Genomic DNA, 15,824 nt, shown 5'->3' with positions numbered 1-15,824 from the left:
GTCATCCCAGGAGGTCGGCCTTCTGACGTTACCCAGGCTGGCCTCATGGGATGATGTTCCCTCCCACGTGACCGCTGCTACAGCCTGTGATTGGCTGTAGCAGTCACATGGGATGAAACGTCATCCCAGGAGGCTGCTCTGGTGGGAGGAATACAGACTTCTGGGTAAGTATCAGCCTTTTTTCGGCGGGATCACTGTGAATCCGCCGCAAAACAACGCAACAACTGCTATTTGTTGCAGGACTTAGCTCCCCATTCAATATTGTATACCCAAAACAAATAAGCAGCGTTTACGCAAATACAATTGACATGCTGCGGAATAAAACTCTGCACCGCATGCAACTTCTGAGTAGTTTTTCATTTCAGTATTTACGCAGCGTGTGGAAGAGATTTGTTTTATCTCATCCACTTTGCTGCTACTGTATTTGCTGAGGATTTTCTGTAACGAATTCTGTTGCGGAAAATCCGCAGTATTTCCGCAACGTGTGAACTGACCCTTAAAGCTACTGAGCTTTTCAGTACAACTCATATTACTAGCCATATTTGTCTATGGAGATTACATGGCTACGTGCTTGATTGTATGCACCTATTTGCAATTGGTGTGGCTGAAACACCTGAACTCTATAATTAGGAGGGAGCCCGCACCATCACCGCTGGGTGTCAGCTGTATGTTGCAGCTGACACCCTGCTGTAACGGCCAGGACCGGGGCTAGACTCCGATCTATCTAATTAACCCCTCAGATGCTGCGCTCAATCGAGATCGCAGCATCTGAGGGGATTATAGCCATCGGCATCCCAGCTTTGCGATCGCTTGGCTGCCGATGGCTGCAATAGCAACCGGAGGCTTAATACTGGCCTCCCGGTCTGTCGGCTATGGAAGCCTCTTAGGACTCACCCGGTGGCGGGGCCTAAAAAGCTTCTGTAGCCGACGGCGCTGGCTCAAGAGCTGAACCGGCATCATCAGTGGAGGGTGTCAGCTGTATGTTACAGCTGACACCCTGCTTTAATGGTAGGTACCAGAGCTGGCTCCGATCCCTGCCATTAAACCCTTAGGTGCAGCGATCGAAAAAGCAATCGCTACATCTTACTGGGTTGTAGCAAATTTCCATCCCTGCAATCGCAGGGCTGCCGACTGCTACTATGGCAACAGGAGGCCTAATAATGGCCTCCTGCTCTGCCGATTATACAAGCCGATTATACAAGCCGATTAAGCTCCGCCTCTGGGCGGGGCCTAATCAGCTTGCTGTCAGTGAATGACTGACAGTTCTAATACATTGCACTACACAGGTAGTGCAATGTATTAGAACAGCAATCAAACAGTTGGACCTTCAAGTCCCCTAGTGGGACTAAAAAAAGTTAAAAAAAGTTTCAAGTAAAATAAAACACAATCGCAGATTTTCCCTTATCAAGTCATTTATTACTACAAAAATAAACCATACATATTTGGCATCGCCGCATCCGTAACAGCCTGAATTATAAAATATTTTGTTATTTATCCCGCGCGGTAAACACCGTAAAAAAAAACTTTAAAAAACAATGCCAGAATGACTGTTTTTTGGTCACTTTGGCTTCCAAAAATTGGAATAAACAGTCATCAAAAAGTTGCATGCATCCATAAATGATACCTATAAAAACTATAGCTCGTCCCGCAAAAAACAAGAACTCACACAGCTCCAGCGACAACATTTTTTAAAAGTTATGGCTCTCAGAACATGGCGATAGAAAAAATACATTATTTTTACAAAAGTAATTTTATTGTGCAAAAAGTTGTAAAATATAAAAAACTGCTATAAATTAGGTATCGCCGGAATCGTACTGACCCGCAGAATAAAGTTAACATTTATAACGCATGGTGAACGCTGTATAAAAAAAAATCATGCCAGAATTGCTGTTTTTTGTTTTTTTTTCAAACTCTTTATTTGACAAAAAAAAGACATTATAAATCCGTATATATTCTCACAAGTCGGGAGAATTTATAGCTTCGCAGAGCTATGATAGTATTGTCAGTAGGTAACATTGCGAGATAGGTTGATACTGAAAAATATGTAGATTCAATACAAAAATAAATCTGTTTTTTGTTGTTTATAATTTAACAGTACATTCAAACACATGTACAAGAAAGGTGTTAGTGGAAAAACACGTAATCTCTTCCTAGATTATTGTGTATTAGAACTCAGTAAAGGGTTATCTCTAGGCGGTGTCCGAATATCATGTTCTAGTTGTATGAAGTTATTATGGAAGAATTAAACTTAAAACGAAAACAATCTAAACCTGGTGCAGCTATCTTTATCAAAGTTTTTGGTTCTGTCATGTATAAGTGATTCACTTAATCAAACAGAAGTCTCTAAGCAATGTTTACGAGGACCAACCTGTCCATTGGGGATCGCATTTTGGAAGTTTGTTTTTGAGACAGAATTACTGTTTTTTGGTCATCTTGCCTCCCAAAGAAAGTGAATAAAAAGGGCTCAAAAAGTCGCATGTACCCCAAAATGGTACCAGTAAAAACTACAGCTTGTCCCGTAAAAAAAAAGTACCCGTATACCACTACGTCTATGAAAAAATAAGTTATGGCTTCCATAAGTCAGGAAAGAAAAATATGCAGTTGTGCAGATCAGAGGGGAACATTTCTTCTGTTTCAAGAGGCGATTTATCAATGCCCTAAAATTAGGGAACCGGGAATGGAAGGGCCCAAACATATCTGCTGGAAGCGAGGGTGCCCGTATTATACCAGGACAACACTTTCCCAGTAAAATTCCCCAAACTGCAAAGGTGCAGAGTGTGGACCAAAAGGGGATAAGAAAGGAGATTTATCAGTGTGACATTGGCCTGTGCATAAAAGATTGCTTCACAGCGTAACACACGTCTATGGATTATTTTACTGTTTTATTTTACCCCATTATTATACCACCTGACTATGTCCTTGATGTACTCTGCCCAGCTTACATGTGCCCCCACATTATAAACGAAAACACCAGCAATACTCAAACAAAACTGTAATGATGGGGGTAGGGAAACAGACAAGTAAGCCCTAATCTACCCGCCACTCAGTCCCTGCCTACTTCCAACGACCCGCCCTAGGCGACGGGGTACAACTGGGCGACGGTCCCTACGCTCAATAAGTGCACGACAGACAAACAGACAAGGGTACACAGAAGCTAAGGGAAATGGGGCAGTTGCCCACGGCAACACCGTGAGCAACAAGAGTAGTGAACGAGCCGAGTCAAACCAGGAGTGTACGAGGTACCAAACGCAGAGCAGGAGAGTAGTGAACAAGCCGAGTCAAACCAGGAGTGTACGAGGTACCAAACGCAGAGCAGGAGAGTAGTCAATAAGCCAGGGACAATATGAAGCAGGGTCAAATAGTTCAAGCAGCAGCAGCAGAGCAAGGAAACAGTAGAATCACAGGCAAAGGAGGAGCAGGAAGTGAAGGTATAAATAGACAGAGGGCGGGAGCTAGCTCCGTCTGGCCAGGCTGTGATAGGCTCTCCCACTCCTAAGCCTGCCATCCTGAGTGGTGGAAGATGGAGTCAGTCTCACAGACATAGAAGCAGGTGCAGACTGATTACCTATGGGCGTAGACACAAGCTGTGCCTGGCAGATCCTTTACAGTACCCCCCCTTTTATGAGGGGCCACCGGACCCTTTCTAGGTGGACCTGGTTTATTGGGGAAACGAAGGTGGAACCTACTGACCAATACCCCAGCGGGTACCCAAGTCCTCTCTTCAGGCCCGTATCCTCTCCAATGGACCAGGTACTGGAGGGAGCCTTGGACCATCTTGCTGTCCACAATCTTGGCCACCTCGAATTCTACCCCCTCAGGGGTGAGAACGGGGACAGGAGGTTTCCTCGAGGGAGCCAAGGACGGGGAGCAGCGTTTAAGGAGGGAGGCATGAAACACGTCGTGTACTCGAAAAGATGGGGGCAACTCCAGTCGGAAGGAGACAGGATTGAGGACTTCAATGACCTTGTACGGCCCTATAAACCGGGGAGCAAACTTCTTGGACGGGACTTTAAAGCGCAAGTTCTTAGACGATAGCCACACCAGATCCCCGACCATAAACAAGGGGTTAGCAGAACGTCTTCTATCTGCCTGAGTTTTTTGTATGCTCTGGGACGCCTCTAGGTTCTTCTGAACCTGGGTCCAGACTGTGCACAGTTCCCGATGAACGACCTCTACCTCGGGATTGTTGGAACTACCAGGTGAAACGGAGGAGAACCATGGATAAAACCCAAAATTACAGAAAAAGGGGGAGACCCCTGACGAGTTACTGACCCGGTTATTAAGGGAAAATTCGGCGAGGGGAATGAAGGAGACCCAATCATATTGACAGTCAGAGATAAAACACCTTAAATATTGTTCTAGAGACTGATTAGTCCTCTCAGTTTGGCCATTAGTTTCAGGATGGAAGGCAGAGGAGAAGGACAGATCAATCTCCAACTTTTTACAGAAGGCTCTCCAAAACAATGAAACAAATTGTACCCCTCTGTCAGAAACAATATTGACAGGGACCCCATGGAGACGCAGGATGTGTTTGACAAACAAGGTAGCTAACGTCTTAGCATTGCGTAGTTTCTTGAGGGGCACAAAGTGGCACATTTTACTGAAGCGGTCTACCACAACCCACACCACCGACTTGCCTTGAGATGGAGGCAAATCGGTGATAAAATCCATGGAGATATGGGTCCAAGGTCTCTGGGGAATGGGCAAAGAACGTAGTAAGCCCGCTGGTCGGGACCTGGGAGTCTTGGACCTAGCACAAACTTCACAAGCGGCGACGTAGGCCTTAACGTCTTTAGGCAACCCAGGCCACCAATAGTTTCTGGCAATGAGGTGCTTGGTACCCAGGATGCCTGGATGACCAGATAGTGCGGAGTCGTGATTTTCCCTAAGTACCCTTAGCCGGAATTGCAGGGGAACAAACAGCTTGTTCTCAGGAAGGTTCCCGGGAGCTGAACCTTGATCAGCCGCAATTTCAGAGACTAAATCAGAATCAATAGAGGAAATGATTATACCTGGAGGCAAAATACCAGCAGGATCTTCCTCCGAAGGAGGGCTGGCCATGAAGCTACGCGACAGTGCATCAGCCTTAATATTTTTAGACCCAGCCCTATAGGTAACCAAAAAGTTGAATCTGGTAAAAAATAATGCCCATCGAGCTTGTCTCGGGTTTAGCCTCCGGGCAGATTCTAGGAAAACCAGATTCTTGTGGTCTGTAAGGACCGTTACCTGGTGCCTAGCCCCCTCCAGGAAGTGGCTCCACTCTTCAAATGCCCATTTAATGGCTAAGAGTTCGAGGTTGCCAATATCATAGTTACTCTCAGTGGGCGAAAACTTCCTGGAGAAGTAGGCACAGGGACGGAGATGGGTGAGGGACCTGGTACCATGGGACAAGACAGCCCCCACGATAAATGGCTCCATTTGGTTGGGCTGAACCAGCACCGGGGCCGAGATAAAGCACTTTTTAAGGATCTCAAAAGCCTGGACAGCCTCAGGAGGCCAGTGGAGGAGATCAGCACCTTTGCGAGTGAGATCCGTAAGAGGCTTAGCGATGACCGAGACGTTAGCGATAAATCTCCTGTAATAATTAGCGAACCCCAGGAAGCACTGTAACGCCTTCAGGGAGGCAGGTTGGACCCATTCCGCCACAGCCTGGATCTTGGCAGGGTCCATGCAGAATTCATGAGGAGTGAGGATTTGACCCAAAAATGGTATCTCCTGCACCCCAAACACACATTTTTCGGTCTTCGCAAACAGTTTGTTTTCCCGAAGGACCTGGAGCACCTTCCTGACATGCTCAATGTGGGAGGACCAGTCCTTGGAAAACACAAGTATGTCATCAAGGTACACTACAAGAAATACCCCCAGGTAATCTCTTAAAATCTCATTTATGAAATTCTGGAAGACCGCGGGAGCATTACACAACCCAAAGGGCATGACGAGGTATTCGAAATGACCTTCGGGCGTGTTAAACACAGTCTTCCACTCATCCCCCTCTTTGATGTGGATAAGGTTATACGCCCCCCGTAGATCAAACTTAGAGAACCATTGGGCCCCCTGAACCTGATTAAAGAGATCAGGAATCAAAGGAAGGGGATACTGGTTCCTTACAGTGACCTTATTCAAGTTACGGTAGTCAATGCATGGCCTAAGACCACCATCCTTCTTCCCTACGAAGAAGAAGCCAGTACCTACCGGAGAAGTAGAGGGGCGAATGTAACCCTTGGCCAGGCATTCCTGGATATACTCTCTCATGGCTTCACGCTCGGGACAAGAGAGATTAAATATCCTACCCTTAGGGAGCTTAGCTCCTGGTACCAAATCGATAGCGCAATCGTATTCTCTATGAGGAGGTAACACTTCGGAGGCCTCCTTAGAGAAAACATCAGCGAAGTCCTGAACAAACTCAGGTAGCGTGTTCACCTCCTCAGGGGGAGAAATAGAATTAACAGAAAAACATGACGTCAAGCATTCATTACCCCATTTGGTAAGATCCCCAGTATTCCAGTCAAACGTGGGATTATGCAACTGCAACCAGGGAAGGCCTAAAACCAAATCGGACGATAATCCCTGCATCAACAGTACAGAGCACTGCTCCAAATGCATGGAGCCAACAAGGAGTTCAAAAACAGGGGTATGCTGTGTAAAATAACCATTAGCAAGAGGAGTGGAGTCGATACCCACTACCGGGACAGGTTTAGGCAAATCAATCAAAGGCATAGCTAGAGACATAGCAAATTCCACAGACATGATATTAGCAGAAGACCCTGAATCCACGAAGGCACTGCCGGTAGCAGACCTACCACCAAATGAGACCTGAAAGGGAAGCAAGATTTTATTACGTTTCATATTTACGGGAAATACCTGTGCGCCCAAGTGACCTCCCCGATGATCACTTAGGCGCGGAAGTTTTTCGGCTGCTTATTCCTACGCCTAGGACAGTTGTTCACTTGATGCTTGTCATCCCCACAATAGAAGCAGAGACCATTCTTCCTGCGGAACTCTACGTTGTTGGGGGGACACGGAGGCCCCGAGTTGCATAGGTACCTCCGAGTCTTCCGTGGAAGAACGAAGCAACGGAATCTTGGGAGGCATCATGGGGGAGTCAGAGAAGAAAACACAAAAGCGTTCAAGTTGTCGTTCCCTGAGACGTCGGTCAAGTCGTACCGCTAAAGCCATAACCTGGTCTAGGGAGTCAGAAGAGGGATAGCTAACTAGCAGGTCTTTCAGGGCGTTCGACAGACCCAACCTAAACTGGCACCTTAAGGCAGGGTCATTCCACCGAGAAGCTACGCACCACTTCTTAAAGTCAGAACAATACTCCTCAACAGGTCTCTTACCCTGACGTAAGGTCACCAGCTGACTCACGTCAAAGGCAGTCTTCTCAGTCTCGTCATAAATGAGTCGGAGAGCAGAAAAGAAAAGATCAACGGAGGAAAGTTCAGGGGCATCAGGAGCCAAGGAGAAGGCCCATTCTTGGGGCCCTTCCTAGAGCCGGGACATAATTATACCCACCCGCTGGCTCTCAGAACCTGAGGAGTGGGGCTTTAAGCGAAAATAGAGCCTACAACTCTCCCGAAAGGAGAGAAAAGTCTTCCGGTCCCCTGAGAACCGGTCAGGCAACTTGAGGTGGGGTTCAAGAGGTGAGGTGAGGGGCACTACCATGGTAGCATCAGGCTGGTTGACCCTCTGAGCCAGGGCCTGGACCTGTAGGGAGAGACCCTGCATTTGCTGAGCCAGGGTCTCAAGGGGGTCCATAGTAGTGTCAGGGACCAGGGTAGACTAGGTATATGGGCTTGTGATTATGTAATGATGGTGGTAGAGAAACAGACAAGTGAGCCCTAATCTACCCGCCACTCAGTCTCTGCCTACTTGCAACGACCCGCCCTAGGCTACGGGGTACAACTGGGCGACGTTCCCTACGCTCAATAAGTGCACGACAGACAAACAGACAAGGGTACACAGAAGCTAAGGGAAATGGGGCAGTTGCCCACGGCAACACCGTGAGCAACAAGAGTAGGGAACGAGCCGAGTCAAACCAGGAGTGTACGAGGTACCAAACGCAGAGCAGGAGAGTAGTGAACAAGCCGAGTCAAACCAGGAGTGTACGAGGTACCAAACGCAGAGCAGGAGAGTAGTCAGTAAGCCAGGGTCAGTATGAAGCAGGGACAAATAGTTCAAGAAGCTGCAGCAGGGCCAGGAAACCAAACGAGAAGAATCACAAGCAAGGAGGAACAGGAAAGGCAGGTATAGACAGAGGGCGGGAGCTAGCTCCGTCAGGCCAGGCTGTGATAGGCTCTCACACTCCTAAGCCTGCCATCCTGAGTGGTGGAAGATGGAGTCAGTCTCACAGACATAGAAGCAGGTGCAGACTGATTACCTATGGGCGTAGACACAGAAGCTGTGCCTGGCAGATCCTTTACAAAAACTACTACCAAGTAGTACACTCCAAAAGCCAAACGATGCTCCCTCCCTTCTGAACCCTACACTGTGCCCAAACAGCAGTTTCCTTCCACATATATGGCACCGCCATACCCGGGAGAACCCTTCTAACAATTTTTGGGGTGTGTGTCTCCAGTGGGCATGACATATTTGCCACTGAAATGGCATATCTAGGGAAAAATTGCAATTTGTACTTTGCACCATCCAATCATTTATGGAAAAGACCTGTGGGGTGAAAATGTCCACTACACCCCTTAATAAATTAACGACCTACAAAAACCTCTAACCAAACCAAAGGCGTAAATAGGGAGTCCCTAAAATACAAGTAGACAACTTAAATGCGAACCATAAGGGAACATAGCACCCAAAGAAAAATATGCAAAAAATTCAAATTATTTATAAAATACAATATACAATTTCATAATACAGAGTAAAAGGATGGACCTTACAAGGAGATAGAAACAGTAAAGTCAGATGTCAAAAACCTGGTGGCCTAAAGAAACAACCAACCATCAGTAGCCAAGAACCACTCAAATAACCCACAACAATCAGAACATACTCAGTGAGCAATAGCAATAATGACGTGCCCCCCGCGGCCCTCCCCTCGCGACCCTCCCGCACACCTGCTGTAACTGTGTGTGTCAGTCTGTGTGAAGTAGAGCTGTGTGTGCGCGTGTAGCAGGGCTGTGTGTACGCGGGTAGCAGAGATATGTGTGCGGGCGCAACAGAGCTGTGTGTGCGCGTGTAGCAGAGCTGTGTGTGTGCGAGCTGTGTCCTATTTTTGTGCAGCGGAGTATGCACGGGCGCCGCTGATCCTTCATAGCCTGTTATCAGCTGTTTTGAAGAATCAGCGGCGAGCACACCCCCCCCCCCACACACACAAATCCCCCCAAACATGCAACTGCGCCACACACAACCCCACCCCACTGTTCTTTTTTACGCAACACGTTTTTAAAAACACCTGCGTAAAAAACTAATGGCTCGCTTTCCCACTGATGTAAATGGGACGCTTAATCAAGCATTTTACACTTTTGCGTGTTTTTTTACGCATTTTGTGTGCGCTTTTTGACTGATATTTAGGACTCCTATTGACTATGGGAACATTTGGCATGTTTTACGTGCAAAGGAATTGACTCGACACTTCTTTATTTACACAATGCGTTTTTTAAAATTAACGTGTAAAAAAGCGCGTTGTATGTACTAACAGTGCACTTTACCAATTATGTAGACGAAAAGCATAATCAAGCGTTATTTGATGCAGTTTTTGGCACATAAAATGCACAAACAAAATGTGTCAAATACACGCCGTGTGAACCTGTCAACTGAAAAGTCATTCACTTCACTTTCATCATTCTTAGGTTATGTGCAAATCAAAAACATCTGAAAATACGGAGCTCTTTTCAAGGGAAAACTTCTCCTGATTTTCAGACTTTTTTTTAGCAACTCCACGTCGGAACGGAACGCCGTATTTCCCATTGAAATCAATGGGCAGATGTTTGGAGGCGTTCCTCTTCCGATTCTTATGGCCCGAAAAACGACCGAAAATAAGCCGTGTGAACACACCCTTAGGGTATGTGCACACGTAGTGTTTTCAGCCGTTTTTCGGGACGTAAACATCCCAAAAAATGGCTGAAAAATCAGAAGCAGAACGCCTCTAACATCTGCCCATTGATTTCAATGGGAAATACGGCGTTCAGTTCCGACGGGGCATTTTTTACACCTCATTTTCAAAAAAAGGCACGTAAAAAGACGCCCGCGATAAAGAAGTGCAAGTCACTTCTTGGAACGTTTTTGGAGTCGTGTTTCATTGACTCTATAGAAAAACAGCTCCAAAAATGGGCGTAAAAAACACTGCGAAAAGCGCGAGTTTGATTAAAAAACTTCTGAAAATACAGAGCTGTTTTCAAGGGAAAACTGCTCCTGATTTTCAGACTTTTTTTTTAGCAACTCCACGTCGGAACGGAACGCCGTATTTCCCATTGAAATCAATGGGCAGATATTTGGAGGCGTTCTGCTTCCGATTTTTACGGCCCGAAAAACGGCCGAAAATAAGCCGTGTGAACACACCCTTGGGGTATGTGCGTACGTAGTGTTTTCAGCCGTTTTTCGGGCCGTAAACATCCCAAAAAATGGCTGGAAAATCAGAAGCAGAACGCCTACTAACATCTGCCCATTGATTTCAATGGGAAATACGGCGTTCAGTTCCAACGGGGCATTTTTTTACACCTCATTTTCAAAAAACGGCACGTAAAAAGACGCCCGCGATAAAGAAGTGCAAGTCACTTCTTGGAACGTTTTTGGAGTCGTGTTTCATTGACTCTATAGAAAAACAGCTCCAAAAATGGGCGTAAAAAACACTGCGAAAAGCGCGAGTTTGATTAAAAAACTTCTGAAAATACAAAGCTGTTTTCAAGGGAAAACTGCTCCTGATTTTAAGACTTTTTTTTTAGCAACTCCACGTCGGAACGGAACGCCGTATTTCCCATTGAAATCAATGGGCAGATGTTTGGAGGCGTTCTGCTTCCGATTTTTACGGCCCGAAAAACGGACGAAAATAAGCCGTGTGAACACACCCTTGGGGTATGTGCGTACGTAGTGTTTTCAGCCATTTTTCGGGCCGTAAACATCCCAAAAAATGGCTGGAAAATCAGAAGCAGAACGCCTACTAACATCTGCCCATTGATTTCAATGGGAAATACGGCGTTCAGTTCCAACGGGGCATTTTTTTACACCTCATTTTCAAAAAACGGCACGTGAAAAAACGCCCGCGATAACGAAGTGCATGTCACTTCTTGGAACGTTTTTGGAGTCGTTTTTCATTGACTCTATAGAAAAACAGCTCCAAAAACGGGCGTAAAAAACGCTGCGAAAAACACGAGTTTGATTAAAAAACTGCTGAAAATCAGGAGTTGATTTCCCTTGAAAACAGCTCCATATTTTCAGATTTTTTTTAGTAAGCGCGTGAACATACCCTTAGCCTTTTTGTGTGTCCTATAGCTTCTACCAGCTGTCATTTGTACAATCACTCCCAAATCGACAGCCGGACAATGCTTAGCAATTTGAAGACACCTTTTGCTGGTTTGTAGCCAAAAATAGGGAGGGGGTGAGATTCCCTCCCACATTTACGGCAGCTGTGAGTCAGGTTGCTTTGCCTTTTTCACCTTGGTGTAATTCTGGGAAGTGCTCCCTCTGGTGGCCAACATAGGAAAACATGTCAAATTATTATTTAATTTTGAATACTTTCCACCATGTGGAAGAAAAAAAAAAATACAGCAAAAAACGTAAAAAATATAATAGAAATAAGTAACTTACTTAAAAAAAAGGTTTAATTTGCGACACATTCCCTTTAAGGGGCGTAGCTTCCCAAATGGAGTTACGTTTTGGAAGTTTCCACTGTTTTGGTCCCACAAGGGCTTTGCAAAAGCAACATGGTGCCAAGAAACCAATTCAGCAAATTCTGTGCTCCAAAAGCCAAATGGCACTTCTTCTCTTCTGAGCTCTGCCGTGTGCCCAAACAGCAGTTTATGACCACATATGAGGTATTTCCTTACCCTGGTGAAGTTGCTTAACAAATGTTGGGTTTCTTTTTGAAAAATGTTGAGCTAAAGCTACATCTTATTGAAAACATTTTATTTATTATTTCACTGCCCAATTATAATGAAAACAATGAAACACTTATGGGGTTAAAATGCTCACTACACAACTAGATGAATTCCTCAAGGGGTATAGTTTCCCAAAAGGAGTCACTGTACTGGTACCTTAGAGGCTTTACAAATGTGACATGGTGCAGAGCAACCAATCCAGCAAAATCTGCACTCCAAAAGCCAAATGGCGTGTCTTCCCTTCAAAGAACGAATTCCTTGTGGAGTGTAGTTTGCAAAATGGGGTCTTTTTTGCTGTGTTTTCTTTGTTTTGGCATCACAAGACCTCTTCAAACCTGACATGGTGCCTAAAATATAATTAATAAAAAGAAGGGCCCAAAATCCACTAGGTGCTCCTTTGCTACGGAGGTCTGTGCTTCAGTCCATTAGCACACTAGAGCAACGTATGGGGTGTTTCTAAAAACTTTAGAATCTGGGCAATAAATATTTGGTTGCATTTCTCTTGTAAAACCTTCTGTGTTACAGAAAAAAAATAATAAAAAATGAATTTCTGCAAAAAAAATAATTTAATTTGTAAATTTCACCTCTACTTTGCTTTAATTCTTGTGAAACGCCTAAAGAATTAAGAAACTTTCTAAATTCTGTTTTGAAAACTGTGAGGGGTGCAGTTTTTAAAATGGGTTGATTTATGGGGGTTTGTATTGTATGGGCCTCTCAAAGCCGCTCCGCAACTGAATTGGACCCTGAAAAAATAAACTTTTGAAATTTTATTGAAAATGTGAGAAATTTCTGCTAAAGTTCTAAGCCTTATAACGTCCTAGAAAAATAAAAGGTTGTTCAAAAAACAATGCCAATCTAAAGTAGACATATGGTAAATGTTAATTAGCAACTATTTTGTGTGGTATAACTGCCTATCTTACAAGTAGATACATTTAAATTTATAAAAGTGCACATTTTTGAATTTTTTTGCAAAATTTTGGTGTTTTTCACAATTAAGTACTGAATGTATCGACCAAATTTTACCAGTAACATAAAGTCCAATGTGTCACGAGAAAACAATCTCAGAATCACTTGGATAGGTAAAAGCTATTATCACATAAAGTGAGATATGTCAGATTTCAAAAATAAGGCTCTTTTAGAAAGGTCAAAAGTGGCTACAGCGGGAAGGGGTTAAACAGGTTGTCTTAAACAGGTTAAAGATAGCTTCCCCAGCGCTCAGCTGATCAGCAGCTCTTTGTGCCCATGCGAGTCAACTGTTATCGCTGGGGGGAAGTTACCAGCTGGCCATATATTCCCCCTGCAGCTGACCATGTAATACATGGACAGGCCCGGTCCACCAGAGTGGGAGCTCCTTATTATTAGCGGCTTCCTTACTCTGGCTCATATAGGGAGATCCCGAGGGGTTGTCTTTAAAAGATAACACATTGAATTATGTAAAATGCTATTCTCTCAAAGTCTCAAACCTGGCAGATTCTTCCTACTATTTCTAATGCACATAATCACCTTAGAGTTTTCAGTGTTTCTCTCGCTCTCTCTCTCTTTCTTCTTCTTCTCTCTCTCTCCTCTACTTCTCTCCCTCTCTTTCTCTCTCCTTCTCTCCTCTCCTTCTCTTCTCTTTCTCCCTGTCTCCCCTTCTCTCTCTCTCTCTTGCCCCCCCTCTATCTCTCACTCGTCTGCCCTTCTCTCTCTCTCTCTTGTGTCTCTCTCTCTCTTGTCTCTCCTCTCTCTCTCCTCTCTCTCTCTCTCTCTCTCTCTCTCCTCTCTTTCTCTCTGTCTCCCCTTTCTCTCTTGTCTCCACTTCTCTCTCTCTCTCTCTCTTGTCTCCCCTTCTCTCTCTCACGCACTCTCTCTCTTGTCTCCCCTTCTCTCTCTCTCTCTCTCTTGTCTCCTCTTCTCTCTCTCTCTTGTATCCACTTGTCTCTCTTTCTCTCTCTCGCTCGCTCTATCTCTGGCTCTGGCTCATCTCCCTCCCTACTTTATCCATATTTATTTTTTTAATTATCTGTGGTTCATTATCTAGATATATTGGACCTTGGAGAATAGGCTTAGATTAAAGTTTATTTTTTTAACATGTTTGAATGTCCTTTTCTATTTAATTAAACTAAGTATATTCTATACTACCTTGATATCTTGGATCATCATAGATTGTATTTTAATTTTTCTTTGTGGCACACAGTCTTAAGCTGTGTTGTTATGCATTTTTACTGACCTGTGGACAGGAATGGGTTACACTAATGTTCCCAGAATAGATGTGTGGAAGCAAGCGATAACCTGAAGGAGCTGACAGTCGATGGACAAGTTTTATCTCCTGCCAGATGGCACATTATTTTAAAAAGTGAGTGGGATAAAATCTATTTTGGTAGGTCCCTTTTCTATTTGAAGTAAACAGAAGTCATTCATTTCTCCAACACAACTATAAGTTAACCCCACATCTGTCTCCTGGATCAGTATTGGAAAGATTTCTTTATGTTTCAGGAGTTTGGTAGGATAAAATGCTAGACAAGTGTAAAAACACATTAAAATATGGTACATGCTGGTACTTTACAAATTACATCTAAACCAATTGCAAAGGAGGGGGTTCCGCACATTTAGATCTGCCTTCACTTATCTACAGCAGAGAGCAGCTACAAAGAGTGTCTTTCACTTTGGAGGACTCAACACCTTTGTGTATTTTAAAGACAGACCATTTATTTTAATTTTAACCATGTAATGTTTCATTTACCCTGTGGTAGCGTAAGGTGTGGCAAGAACAACCTGTAGAAATGCTAGGCCTAAGAAGTGGTGCATGACTTGAGAGACAGAGGCTGAATGCCACGATCCTGAGCTGGAGTCGTGAGAAGGAAGTTTAGACTGATTGACTGAAGAGGGTCATAACAAGTAAGAGAGTGTCAGAGACCCGAGGAGATACCAAGCAGAGTGAGAGAACCATCACACTCCTACTTAGGCCATTTTTGTGCATCGCGCTGACGAGCTACTGCCGAAGACAGGGGGAGAGCATTTAAAGGCGAATTTACAGCAACCAACCATAGTTGCTTGCTTGAGACTGTAATGAGGAATTGCGTCCATTGTGGAACTAGTAAGCGTATTGTGCCTAAGTGAATAACCACCACCAATCTGCAAAAAACCATGTGCCATGTATAGAATTGTAACTTCCTCTATGAGAGAGACTGTGACCGTAAGCTTGTTGAACTGTGTATATGTTTGAAATAGTCAAGCATGCTTTGCCTGAGTACCAAGTAAAAGCTTAAAGGGGTTTTCCGGAAGCAATAAACTAATTTCGATTTCACTGCACATATAAAAATAATGTAATTTGTAATAAACTTACGTTTTGATTTCATCTTCTAACACCCGATTCCAGCGCAGGTCACGTGACTTGTCTTTAGTAGCAAAATCCTTACTTCCGGCGCTAGCCCGTCCATGATTTGAGTTCCGTATTCCGGCTGGCTCAATGTACGAGTACGTCATTCAGAAGAAATCAGAAGTCAGGAGTCAGTTGCTAGTAGCGCTCTCATAAGGACTCCGGGTCTGGGGTTAGGGGATTCCACAGAGTCCCAGAACAGAGCCTATACTAGCACTCTGCCCGGGACACCGGCTCTGGGGATTACCGTGACAACACTGTCCATATATGAACAGGGATGTTAGGGGAGTCCACACACTGTCCATATGTGGACAGTGATAGCAGGGAATACCATAGAGTCCCGGAGCAGATCCTATACTAGTGCTCTGCCTGGGACTCCAGCTCTGTGGAAGCCCCTGACAACACTGTCCATATATGGACAGTGA

This window comes from Rhinoderma darwinii, chromosome 3 (assembly GCF_050947455.1).
Source record: "Rhinoderma darwinii isolate aRhiDar2 chromosome 3, aRhiDar2.hap1, whole genome shotgun sequence".
Lineage (NCBI taxonomy): Eukaryota > Metazoa > Chordata > Amphibia > Anura > Rhinodermatidae > Rhinoderma > Rhinoderma darwinii.
Note: the sequence above shows the minus strand (reverse complement) of the source record.